Source organism: Pinus tabuliformis, chromosome 5_1 (assembly GCF_031772625.1).
Source record: "Pinus tabuliformis cultivar Carrire ecotype Pingquan chromosome 5_1, CPIR1, whole genome shotgun sequence".
NCBI classification, from domain to species: Eukaryota; Viridiplantae; Streptophyta; class Pinopsida; order Pinales; family Pinaceae; genus Pinus; species Pinus tabuliformis.
Window position 1 is genome coordinate 446,269,289 of NC_142305.1, and position 14,379 is coordinate 446,283,667.

Sequence of the window (14,379 nt, forward strand, 5' to 3'; positions counted from 1 at the left end):
CAGATGGAGGGAAAATGTACTATCAATTGCTAGAATATTCCATTGTGAATATCTCTTGCATGCAGAAGGAATTCTTTCCTTGAGGATTGCGTAGTTACTTCTTCATTTTTTGTGAGTGTGATGACATCAATTCACACATGTGGCGTCACTGGACCCCAAGAAAAACTGCGCAAGGAAATAGGAGGCTTGGAGGGCTTCAAGAGGACATATAGTGTGTCTATTCAGTCTACGAGCTGTATTTTTTTATTGCAGAGAGAGTAGGATAGCTTGAGAGCTAATTCTTTTTGTAACTTGAACATATTTCCACTTGTATGATAATACAGTGATTGGGGTTTTAGGCTGATGCTTTATCCGGGTTATTTCTTCTGTGTTATGTGTGATTGGTTTCTCATTCTCAGTTATATGTGTTCTCATTGATCTTGCTCATATCCGATTAAGCTTTCACAAAGTTTGTTGTAAAAGTAGATCTTGTATTTTGCTTTAGTCTATTGCATAATCTGTTGATCTACAGTGGGAATTTCTGCAATATTTTCATTAATAAAACTAATATTTATACATATGTACTAACTTGATTCAACTTCTTACAATCTCTTAACTAATAATTCTTTATAAGCGTTGATTAAACCTTGCTCACATAACAAATATATAACAATAATAATTCTAGAATATGAAAAATTATCATAATTCTAAGAGTAACATAATATAGCAATGTATTGCTTTTGCATTTTCTTATTTAAAATTTATTCATGTTCCTCAAAACGCTATAGGAGATTTTGGCATTTAGGTGTTTGAGAATTTGGTGGAATAACCATCCCTTTAGGTGTAAGGATATTAGGGTATTCCTTATTTTGATTTACATTACAATGGTGACTAGTTAGACCATAGCCCCTTTCTAGTACAAAATTTGAGAAAAGAAATAGTTATTATTGTAAATCCTCCACAATTGTAATTCAATCTCTTGAAAATCACAACACCTAAAAATTAGTTAAGTTCCTTACAATGTCTTCCTAAAAATAATTTTGAATTTTCCATAGCAATGATCTTATAAAACAAAAAATTGAGACTATCCAAATGTGCATAAGAAATCATTTTTTTATCTACTCTATTTCAATATTTCAATAAATTGTTAAAATTTATTTAAATCAATCTCTCTTTCACTTGCTTTCTCTCTCTAAAAAAATTCAACGGAGTCATAAAATCCATGTAAAATGTGTATATATATTTATTATCTATTCATTTATATACAAGTATTTGTTTCTATAAAATAAATATTTATCTTAGATATCTTAGAAAAAATCACTGAAAATGCTTTGTAGATCGCTCGTGCTATGGTATGTAACCGTGGTTTTAGGTTATCATAACCATTATCAATGTGCCGAGTATATACTGCCGTTATACCGACTGCAAACAATTTTATATGTCTTCAATAGTTATGTTGACCTGCCATGATTTTTAAATCATTGCCATAACCATTTGCGCTTGAGTTTGGGGTTTCCAGTTGGCGAGCTGGCAGACGTGGTTTCAACTCCCGCCATGTTCCTCGAAATTGAGGAGAAATATCATGACAACGCAATTCCAAATGGAAACTGAAATATTGACGACGAAAGTCGGCCGAGCACCTTTCCCAGAACCTTCACACATCGCTACCACTATTTATTATATTGCATGCATATTGAAAACATAGGAAAAAAAAGATTATTAAATTGAAGAAGTGTTTCCGCTGAGTTTCATGGCAACTTCCTCCAAAGCTTCTTAAGAGGAATGGCAGGCTCTGCTACCTATCTTTCCGTGAAGCCCAAGTAATATCTAGTCTCTTTATATAGATGTGCTCTCAGATGTAGTAATTATTGTTGAGGTATAATTCAGTTTCATTCATCCCAAATACCAAAGATGGTGCGTGATATGATCAGAAATTGTGCGGTTTCTAACCTTCGTGTCATGTCTATGTACTGGAGAACTGTTGTGTCAATGCCACTGAGGCGAGTCCAGAAATTTTGTAGCATCTGCAACTTTTATGTTTATGTTTGGGTTTCTCAGATGATGAAAATGAAATTTTCTGAGTCGAGCGATCCTAAAGACTCGGAGATAATGGCAGCTGGAGAATACGAGTCATCTGCATCTATGAATGATGAGAGGAGCAGTGAGTGTGTAAATGAAAGATGCATGGTTATCGTCCATACATGGGATGTACCTCGGTTGTTCAATACCTTGGACACCAATGGTGATGGCATCGTCCGGACAGAGGACGTACTAGGGTTACTGCAAAAGCTTGGGATGCCATGCATCTCTGATGATAATATGAAAATCGTGATGGGTTCTCCGGGGCATGTGAGCTTTGATGCATTCTGCAATTTTTATCTGAATCTGTGGCAGGAAGCTCTTGAGCATGCAGAGACAGAGGAGAAAGTGTTTATGGAGGAAGAGTTGGTGGAAGCGTTCAGTGTTTTTGATAAGAATGGGGATGGGTTCATCGGTCCATGGGAACTTCAACAGGTCCTGCTCAGCTTAGGACTAAAAGAAGGACAAGATTTGGAGAGTTGTGAAATGATGATCACAAGATTTGACAGAAATTCAGATGGTAGAATTGATAGATGGTAGAATTGATTTCAAGGAATTTGAGAAAATGATGACCAAGATGACAGATAAATCTTTGTAAATACAAATTTAAAAGGAAAGTTAATGGAAAATTTATGGAACTTTTTCAAATTTATGTTATATTGTTAAATAAATGATAAAAGAAATAAAATTAGTTAAATATTATATTACAAATTTCAATTATTTAGTAGTTAGGACCTGTAGTTTAGGTTAAAAGTAGCTAAATTAAAGTAAAAATTGTTGAATTTAAAATTAGTATGTTTTAATAATTGACTTATTTTATTAATGGTAATTGATAATATTTTTATGGAGTTGGTTGTTTAGAAAGTTTTATATTTTTTTGTGTAAAGTATAGATAGATATATTTTAAAGAATAGTTGTTTTTGCTATATAGATTATATAGTGGGAAAAATAAGTTGAATAACTACTTAATTTTTTTATAAATATTCAAAATCAATTAAAATAAATTCAATTGATAATATTTGGTTAATATTTATAATTAGCTTTATTAAATTTTATTAATAAAATTTAATTTTAAACCTTTTTTTAAGAAGATAATCAAAATATTTATGATTATTTAAATATCTTTAAATTAGATTTTCTTTCATCACACAAACATATTTTAAATAAAAAATTATATCTACAATTAATTTCATCTTTTAAATTTAAAATATAATATAAACTTTATAGCATATTAGATCAGGGAAAACATGGACTGAGGGAAGAAAATACCTAGGAAGGTTGGATTCCCACAGTCCCAAGATATCTGAGCAATTTAGGTAGTGGTCCCTTGCTTGACAAAATATTTTAAGGTGGTTTTTATTCGCAAGAGGCAGATAATCTATTTTTTTATGAGGGGCATTCATGGATGCAACAGACAAAGCCATAGGGGTTTCCATTTTTGGTTCTTGTGGATTCATAAAGGAATTTGGGTTTTTGGTGAAAAATGGGCAAATTAATAGGTCTGGGAACTTATATGGTGAAACAAAGACTGAATTTGCTATGAAAATTTCCTTTCTCTGTGGATTTTATAATGTAAAACCAAACTTGCAGGGTTTCGATGAAAATTGGATAAATACCTGTACTTGGGGAATGAACAGTGTAATGACAGGTGTTGACGGTCGTTAACAGGTTCCAGGCTACGTCGGCTGCAATTTTCTTAGCAAGGTGGCGGTTGGAAAGCTTGGACAGTTGACTTGGACGTTATTTGCATGGGAGCACGGGTTGCTGTATAGAATAATGAAAATGACGCTTTGTTGTTTTTGTTATTCGGGCGGATGACGTAAGCAGGAAAGGATGTTTTGTCGTATGTGGAGGGCGGTAAGTGGTATGATATCACACCGCTTTTGGAGACGAGCGGTATTTGGCCAGGAGTCAGCGATTCCATAGGTTTTGCGACATGTGGCGGGGCGCTGTGTGAAAACCACTTTGTGATCGCGTGCTAACGCGCAGTCACAAAGTGGTATGCGATATCTTTAATGGTCGTTGGATGATGGAGGTGTGATTGGACGGCTGATAGGAGGCGCGATGCAGCGGGGTTTAATGTGAGCGGGCCCGACCCAATTAAGAATTGTTTAATTGTATCGGGGGTGATATGATTGGTTGGGGAGGGTTCTTAATTAACCATGAGGGTTAATTAATCCCAATTAATGCAGCGGGGGGATTAGGCTGTTAACTAGTTACGGGTTAACTAGTTAATCCTATTTAAACGTATTTATGGTTATAATTAACCAAAGGGGCGGAATATATAAAATTTGGGGATTTTTAATATATATTTAAATAATACGGGAAAAGGTAATATTGTGCAGGAGTTATAGATTAAATAGGTTAATAGTTAATATGACATGAAATGTAAAAGGCGCTAAGTAAAACATTAGGATTGTGTATTTTTCCTAAGTAAAATAGAATTTTACTTAGGAAAAGACTTATGAGAGTGAATGAATGATGGTTTTAAGTACTTAGGCTTTTAAATTATTGGGCCAAGGGTCTGGTCCCTCCAGAAGTCAGAGAAATGCTCTGAGCCCCTCTAATTTTCAAATGCCTTAGTACTTAGGAGGAATTAGTGAAATTTTTAGGGAAAAATGAGAAGGGGAGTTAATTATTTGACCTTGTCTTGCTTGAAATGCATCAAGTGTAATGTCTGCCTTGCACTTGTGATGAAAGTGAAAATTAACACATTTAGAGTCATTATCCATCACATATAATTCTGCAACATCATCTACCTACCCTACCTACTTTAACTTAACATTTTTTCTTCTTTATTAGGGTGCACTTAGACTGACAAACCCTTATCACACTTTCTTTTTTTTACATGTAGAAATCTATCTAAGTCTAACCTTATTACATCCAAGGGCTCAGATTAAATTGTTGAGCTCCTTTTATTTACTCTACCTATCTACTTATCTACCAAGATTAAATAGTTTAGTCATATTTTATTATCTATCTCTAAAACATAAAATTGAAAATATGAACTAGCCAAACTTAAGCTGTTTGACTGTTCATCAATTGTGGCATAGGTTACAAGTTGCACACAATTTGTTTATTACATAAGAGTAAAAAGTAGTGGCATTTAGACTTGCACATTTTCCTTGGTCTTCTTTTTGTGAGTTTCATTTTCTTTCACTTTTTTGACCATTTTATTCTTCTCACCCTTTGATTTTTCTTTTTAGGGTATACCCTCTTTACATTTTTTTAATTTTTTGATTTTATGACAATATGAAAAGCCTTTGCAACAAGGAAAGGTATGAACATATTACATAGCCCATCAAGTCAATCATGATATATGACACCTATTGGTATAGGAGCATAACCGGTAGGAAGATTACCCCATTTCATTTGGAAACATCGATTGTCATACTTTTTTTTTACTAAAGCTATACCATATTTCATTGACATTTCTATAAGAGAGCCATTTCTTAATGTAGAATTCATGTATTTTATAACTATCAGTGTGTTGATTATTTATTAATATTATCTATAATGAATACTATTTGTAACTTGGTTCTATAACTTTATTTTAGTTACATATATCATCAGTTGATAGGACATGAAGTTGAGGTTATGACTATTCATAATACTCTAGTTGGTTGATGTCAAGCCTTAGGCTTGTCAAAATTGAATGCATCTCAAGTCAACTTCTTGATTATTTTATGTGTATTGGAGTGCCTTTAATAACCCTCTTTTTCATTTTAATTTGTGTGGTTTCTATTGTAAGTCCCTTTTAAAAAGTTGTGTTTATGTTAATGAATTGTATTGAGTCGTATATATACATTTATATTATTATATTATTGCAATGAAGTGTTTGGAATATTGGGGCTTTGTTGTTATCTTCCATATCTAAACAAATTTATATATTATATATCTGATGAAAAATCTATTTTTTCCAATTATCTTGAAAAGGGAAAAAAGATACATATGAAAAATTGAAATTGTGGCTATGTCTAGAAAATTTGTACATACTAATGAAAATATAAGCTTAGTCATCTAATGGATAAATGGATTTACTGTTAATGTGAGAAAATAATTTTCTATTGTGTTTTTTAAATATCTCAAATATAGTTTGTAAGAAGGAACATAAATTATTCATGCTTTTCTTGCTTAGTAAAAGAGGGTCGGGGAATAATACTCTTATATATGATGGGTTTTCCAAGCCATGTTGATCCTAAGGGTTTCTTATTTACTATCTTAATAGAAGTGTTTTGTAGAATATGGATTAGGGAATCCCAGAGGATCCCATCATTTATGGGAGTCCCTTATTTTTTCATTTTTATTACAATTCTCTTATACTCTATGAATGGTATCTATCCATTGGATGGTCAACCTTAGATATTGCATATCCATGTCAGTGTGCATACAATTTGGATAAGATTTGACAAAGAGTAACCTCCAAAAATCAGGTCATTTTTTATTTGAGTTGAATTGGAAACTTGATATCTATCTATCATCCAACTGGTTATAAATTTTGAGCGAGCATAAACCATGAAGTCATGAATGAAGTCATTTGACCTCTTAGAAGAAAATTAACCACCTTTGATGACATTTTCATTTCAGAATTTTCCACCAGACTTGCCAGTGTTTGATTCTGAAACATGTATGAGAGGTGGTTTTAACCTTGCATTTGAAGATGGATTTATTCAACTCAAATGGTTTATTTGAGTTGAATTCATTCAACACATTTATTTAAAGGGTGATAGCTCAATAGAAGAGCACCTGCCTTGCAGGAGGTTGATGGTTCAATTCCATCATGCCATAACATGAATTAATCACTAAAGAAATAAAAATATTCACATTCTATATTTGCTTCTAAACATATTTTTTTACTGTCTCTAAAGAGATAATAATTGGGATTAAATAGATATGTATGTATAGAGACAATATATCTTTAATTGTATCTATAGCCTCTTGAGAGACAAAAATGAATTGTCTTTTAAGAGATAATAATAGTTGTGTTCTATATTATCTTTATAGAGACAATTTTTATGATTGAATATTCTCTCATAAATAACTCATGCATGTCAGTTCAAATAGAGACCCAGTTGAGATCAAATGGAGGGACAATGTACTATCAGTTGCTAGAATATTCCATCGTGAATATCTCTTGCATGCAGAAGGAATTCTTTCCTTGAGGATTGCGCAGTTACTTCTTCAGTTTTTGTGAGTGGGATGAGGCCAATTCACACATGTGGCATCACTAGACCCCAAGAAAAACTGCACAAGGAAATAGGAGGCTTGGAGGGCTTGAGGAGGACATATACTATGTCTATTCAGTCTGTGAGTTGTATTGTTTGATTGTAGAGAGAGCAGGATGTGTAGAAATTTTGAATAATATAACACTTATTCACAGAGTTTATCCTGATTATACACTATTTTCGGAATGCATGCATAATACATAACCTCCTCTACGTTGATCATCAATTTTGCAGAATTAAATCATTCACATGCGCACATTGAAACATCAATCAAACATATCAACACAGTATGTACTGGGGAAAGCACACAACTGAAAACCTCCAACTATATGTATATTATAATGATAGAGAACATGTAACAATACATAGTACAATACTCCTCACAAGTACTCAGTACTATCTCCACCGCCTACACACAAACTAGCTCAGATCTGAATCAAGTCACAGGTTCAAATCTCCTCCACTATTTGCCTACCTCTACTGCGCAATCCAAGTTGAGAATAGGAATGATCCAAGTTCGTTTTCCCTTGGCCTTTACTATGAAATCTTCATTGGCAATCTCAATCAATTATTGTGCAAATCTCATGCACAGCTATAGTCACAACTGATAGTAGTCTCACTCTTTCACCCACCTCTAACACTTGTCTCCACTGTGTTAGCCTCCTATACCAATAGGGTTTCATTTTTCATGATTGACAGTGGAAGTGCCAAAAATGTTCATCTTTGGTGACACAAAGGTTCTATTTTTGTGAAGGAGACAGAGAGTTAAAAAATGTAAATAGGGTATGCCTTAAAAAATAATCAAAAGGCAAGAAAAATGAATTGGTCAGAAAAAATAATTGAAATGAACCCCAAAGAAAGACTAGGAAAGTGGCCAACCAAAATGCCACTGCTATCTTGATAGATGGCCCAACAGTGCAAGCTGGGCCATGTCATGTTTTAAATTGCCTGTTCTACACTAGAGAAAGAAAAATCTGTCCAAACAATTTAAGCTTGGTAGATTGGTAGTTAGGTAGAGAACAAAGGCGCCCAACTGCTTAATCTGGGCCCTTGGAAGTGATAAGGGTAGTTTTAGATAGCAAATTATTTGAAAAGAAAAAGAAAAGATAAATTGAGGGTTTGCAAGTCTAAGTGCACCTTCCCTGAAGTAACAAAAAATGCTAGGAACTAAGATGGGTAGGTAGTCAGGGGTTGCCGAAGCCTGATTTCTTTCATGAGTAAGCTTGACAAAGAAAATCTATATCAGCAAGAACATAACTGTTACTCAGCATTTTGATAATAAAATATGGAAACATGTCTAACTTCCCCTTTTTCCCAGGAAATCTTTTTCTAACATCCCTCTAATAAACCTTGGAATTCACTCAACAAGTCCTAGCATCACTTTACCTTTTGTGAAATACTAAGCCAAGGTGTTAGTTTCTACCACACAAAAAAGCCACATTTCTTGTGTAAAATCATTGCTTACTCTCATCTGCTCCTAAATCTAAGTTGACTCCTCAAAAACTTAGCTCCCTGTTCCCCTCCCACATCTCCAATTCATATTGACTTCTAACCTTACTATTTAACTCCCTAAGTGTTCCCCTCCCCCTACTATTATCATATTTTATACAAAAACCCAAAAATATGTACATACCCCCTTGGGCATTATAGCCATATATTTCAAAGTTCGGCAAGCATGAGAAAATCCAAGGCTTTCATGTACATTTCTCCAGGCTATGTTCGGGAATTAAATTAACACCTGGTTAATTTAATAACCCTCACCCGCTATACCCTCCTTAATGTTAAAATCCCTCGTTTCTTCATCACTGGTGTAAATTTTCCATAAACCCACATTTTCCATTTACCCAAAGTTTTGTTTCTTCGTGCGGTATCAAAAGAAATAATTTTTTAATAGTTGGGTCCCGCCGCTATCGCGCTGGCGGCTTGTCCTCCCGTCCGCCGTCGGATCTGGGCCCTCCCATCTGACGGTCATCGGGCATTTCGGAGCCCCTCTACTATCCATCCATTAGCGCCCGAAAACTGTCAGAGGATGACGTAGGGCCAGGGACGCGTGCCCATTTGTTAGTGGATCGGGTGGCCTCTGACCATTACCAGGCCCGTACCAAAAGCGGTCCGATAAATACCGCTTACCACCGTCGGCTTCCCGCCCTTACGTCATCGCCTACGTCAGCAGACACGCCAACTGTCGTTTCACTGTTATCCGACATGGCCGCCGCGTCATCCCTCCACGTCAGCCCTGTCATACATCACCACGTCATCCCTGCCGTACTCAGGCCCGACCAATGACGTCATGCTGACGTCATTTACCAAAAGGCGCCAAATCCCTATTTTTTCCATATATTCGCCCAAAATCATCATTTTTTCGTATTTCTATTGGACACTTGCCGTGCACCCTTGCATGTCGTTTACGTCGTCTGTCCGCCAACCGCAAAACTCCCGCCCTGAGCTACTGGCGCTGTGAGTTCATCAACCTCCAACACCGTCGTCCTCACAGTCCTCAGGTATTTACCTATTTCTTCTGCATACCCTGGTCTTCCAAGTTCACTATATTAAAGGAAAAGAAAAAAGCATGAGAACTGCTCAAATTCCTAACTACTAAGAACCTCCATCTGCTAGCTTAGCCCCAAGTTCATCTGGAGGAGGTCTCATTGGTCAAATTCCGCTGAACTCTCACAGCTTCCTGCGCATTTGCGACTTAAAACCACTAGCAGACAAAGTCCACTGAAAAGGCAGCACTCACCCCCAGCATTGGTCACTTTCACCCTCTCAACAAGTTGTTGCTCCCTGTTAGCCCAATTCACCTTCATTCTCATCTCTGCAAGTCATCCCATCGACCATAATCTACTGTTCACTGCCAGTTTTGCTAAACCAAAAGCACAAATTCAACTTCAAGTGAGAACTAAGCAATGGAGACCCCAGTGGCATTGAATATTACTCCCCTGAATGCCCCACATAAGAACCTGGAATGGTTGGCCCTTGCTGACCGGGATTATCAAATCAAAGAAACAGTTGAGATAAGTAACAAATATCACATACAAACTGTTTGTGAGCTGAAGAAAAAATACATGAGTGGTGCTGATGACATAGGTATCTGGGAGTCTAACTTGCCCATTTATTACCTTCCCCAAGTCAATGTGTTCCCAGACTTCATCCATCAATGTTGTGAACACTATGAACCCTCTCAAAGAGCAGTTTTGGGTTCATCTGGGACTATTTTATTTCACATCACTCCTCAATCCATAAATCAGATGCTAAACTTTAAGCCAACTAAACCTCTGGTGCCCCTTTCTATGAATTTTCTGCTCAAAAAAGCTGCCAAGCTGCCCAGCTCAGAGGTCACAAGGATTGGCCAGTTGTTCATGAAGCCAGAATATCAGCCCCGGCAACCTCCTCCTTATCTACATGTCTGGTTCAATGAAACAGGGAGACTGCTAGTGGATATGATATCCTGCATTTTAGGATTCAATACCAGTGAGTTTGTGGATGAAACAACCTTGGTAATGCTATCCATGTTCACTCCAGGGCAGCCCCCTGCTGCCCAGTATGATTATGCCACGTTCATTGCTGACAAAATTCATGAGCAATTCATGAATTTGGAGAGAGAGAGGGTATTCAAGTACACATCCTATATATATCATTTGATATTATACTATCAGCCTGACAGTTTCCCTATTTTCTTAAAAAAGCTGGATGCAAAAGGAAACAGGAGGTCAGTGGTATTTTGGACACCAGTCTGTCACCATATCTCTTGCTCTCCATACAACTATTGTGAGTTCATTGATCTGTTCATCTATCCAGCCTTGTCTCTGCTGCAGAGTTCTCCTCTTCCTAGACTCACCGATGAAATGCAGAAGATCCTCCAGCTTTCAAAGAATTATAGCATTGGAGATTGGTACCTCTACCAAGACCACACAGTAATTAGAGTATATGGCTGTGAGCTAGCCCCTTACAGACTGCCAAAGTATGTTCCCATGAGACTTTTTGCATTAGAATATTTCCGGCAATTTGGAAATGCAGACATGATCCATTTTCATAGCAGAAATAAGAAAGCACAGCTGAAAATTAAACACCAACTGGGTCCATTCATCTTTAATAAAAGGGAAGAAGCTTGGGGAGAAGCAGATAAGATCCTAAAAAGCCTCCAGCTGAAAACAAGCTTCTATTGGGCACCATATGACCCTAATCATTTCATAAGCCTCAGAAGAATCAAGTATAGGCTTGTTGTCTATGATCACTTTAGCATTCCACAAATTGAAAAATATGCTAACCAACTAGAGTGGAAAGAAGGCACATTAGTGGAGGACTATTCTGAAGAAGAATTAGCAGAAAGAGCAATTAAAAATTTAGAAAAAGCAGTTGACTTGGAATATTTTGGACAGGTTTGGTCTCCAGCCCCTCGGCATCTTGGAGAAAGTGCCTCATCCTCCACTGTTCCCCAGCAGTCTGCCAAAGTAATTGGTCAAGCAGCAAATATAACTAAAGGCAAAGAAGTACAACAAGAGGAGTCACTTCCCAATTTGGAGCAGCAAGTAGAGCAGCAAGAAGAAATGGCTAAAATGCCTGCCTCCACAGAGCAGCAAACCCAAGAGAAGATCCCTCCAAGGCAGGAGGTGATAGTTGAAACTACAGTCTTACAGACACCTGCAAATGAGGAAAGAACGAGGAAAAGAGATAGGCAAGAGCAAACTCCTCCTACCACTTCCACAGATCAACAAGGTGAGAAAAGGCAAAGGCTGAATCCCTTTTCTGAGGAGGAAATGCCTGAAAGACCAACTGATACTATGCTCCCTCCTAGCATTGAAACATCAGCGAGATCCTTACAGCAAGAGCAAGAACTGCAACAAGGAACAGAAGTAAGTTCTTCAAGGTAGCGCACCCCATGGACCAGATCGAGCTACACAAGCAAACAGGGGAGATGCTCTATTCTACATTGGCTGATAAAACTCTATTAGCACACCGCTTACAGAATTCTCTACACAACACTACTGCCCAGTTAGAATTAGAGAAGGCTTCATCTCAAGCCAAGGACAATAGAATCAAGTCCTTGGAAGAAATTATTATAGAGCTAGGACATGACCCAAATGATCCTAAGGGTGTGCAGGCATTGATGAAGAAAAAAGATGAGGATATAGCAGCTTTGAGAAAGCAGATTAAAATACCACCTACCCATCACCCTCAGACTGAAGGGGTTGCAGAACAAAAGAAAGATCAAGATGTGGTAGCTCTACTCTTGACCCTGCATAAGAGATTGGTGGAAACAGAGGGCGCCTTGGAGGTGGCATTAAAGGCAAAACAAGGAGAATTACCAACTCAGCCAACGCAGACATCTACAGCCATTGAAGATGTGCCTCCTGTAACTACTTCAGCAGGTCCTCCCACTGGACAAACATCAGAGGCATGCCCTTCAGGCTCAGCACCAGCTCCAGAAGCGACAGCACCAACAACAACATCAGAACAGGTACCCAGCCTTGACATGCAAAGTATGAGGAAAGAACTAGAGGCTCTTGAGGCACAGATGGCAGAATTAAAGGTGGCTAAAGAGAAATTGGCTACACTGGAAGAAAAATATGACAAATCAAAGCAGAATATAGCTGAAAGAACAAGAGAGGTAAGGGCTCTTGAAAAAAGGATAAAGGAGTTAGAAAAAGAGCTCACTCTGGACAAAACTATAAGTGAAATCAAGAAAATTCTATGGGCTAACATTGGTCAATCCATTACAGATCAATGGCAGTCCATTGAAACTATCCATGAGCAAATGGATCTCCTAAACAGGGCAAAAGCAGAAGGTCAAAGAGCCCGGGCATCCTTGGGAAGTATGCCTGAAATAGCCAACAGAATGATCCAAGTGCTTAACAACCACACCGGCCTTCAGCTAGCAGGAATGGGTATCAGAGACAGGACTGATACCATATTACTAATCAAGAGGGTGCTTACCTTGAGGAACTATGTGCAAACATTGGACAGAAGATGTCAAGAAATGCAGACAGAGGTAAATGAATTCATTGCAAAAATCACTGCATTGCATAACAAAGGTCTCCCCAGCTTGGTAACTAGTGCAGGAAGGTTGTTATCACATGAAAATTATGCCAAGAGGGTTAACAATTATGCAACAAATCAAATAACAGCATCTGCTAGCAGTCCAGAGGAAGCAGGGCCCCCATCTGGGCAGACTCTCTATGAGAAATTGGAGAATTTGTTTTTTATTGAGCATGAGATCAAGCACCTTTTTGAAACACCTCCAAATTACTACAAATATACTGAAGCCGATGAGACTCTGATTAAAATACAGAGACACCAATTGCCTACTGAAGATTGGTGGAGAGGCATGATAGAAACATTGCTCTGAGAAATCAAATCTGGAAGAGCAACTGAATGACAAAAATGATGACTAGGCACCAATGGATGATTACAAGTGATGCAACCACAACAGCAGCATCGTGGCAAGGCAGCAAGAAAGCAAAGACTTCCGAAATAAATGCAAATCAGTCGGCAGGCCCAGTTGGTTCCAAAGTCAAGGATCTCTGACAAAGATAAACAGCTGTTTATTAATCCTTTAATAGCAATAACTTTTTGTAGCTACTATTCGTAGAAAGTTGGTAAGAAAGTTATGAGTTCATGACTCATCTTTCAGATATTTTATGAAACATTTTTGTATATATACCCCCACGCATAACTTGTTTGGGGTTGTTGATTTTCTTCTGAAGAGCTACACTGTAATTACAGACTTTGAATACAAGAAGCTGATGAAGTTCCTGAAATTCTGCGTTGTTTGATGTGTTATGATGAGATTGTTTGCTACTGCAGGATTCCTGCATTATTTCGTGATACAATAAGTTTTCTAAACCGTGTCTTTACATTTTCTTCGCTTACAAACCCGCATATGTTGTATGTTTAATGGTCTTAGCATCAGAGAAAAGGAATAGTTTAGGATTTGTTTATTTAAACACCCTAAGCTCAATCTCTGCGGTTAATTGTGTTTTCTTCAGAATTAGTTATGAATGTGAAATTCTTAATTGCTCACATTTACACTGAATCTTTCATAGTAAATACTGTTCAGGAATTCTGAGTTGCTCCTGAGCAATATTTCATTTCCCCA

General features: G+C 37.1%; 1 pseudogene; it reads left to right on the top strand.

The window, feature by feature from the left end:
- Positions 1-1,890: 1,890 nt before the first annotated feature.
- Positions 1,891-2,656, top strand: LOC149165394 (calmodulin-like protein 3; annotated as a pseudogene).
- The last annotated feature ends 11,723 nt before the right edge of the window (positions 2,657-14,379 follow it).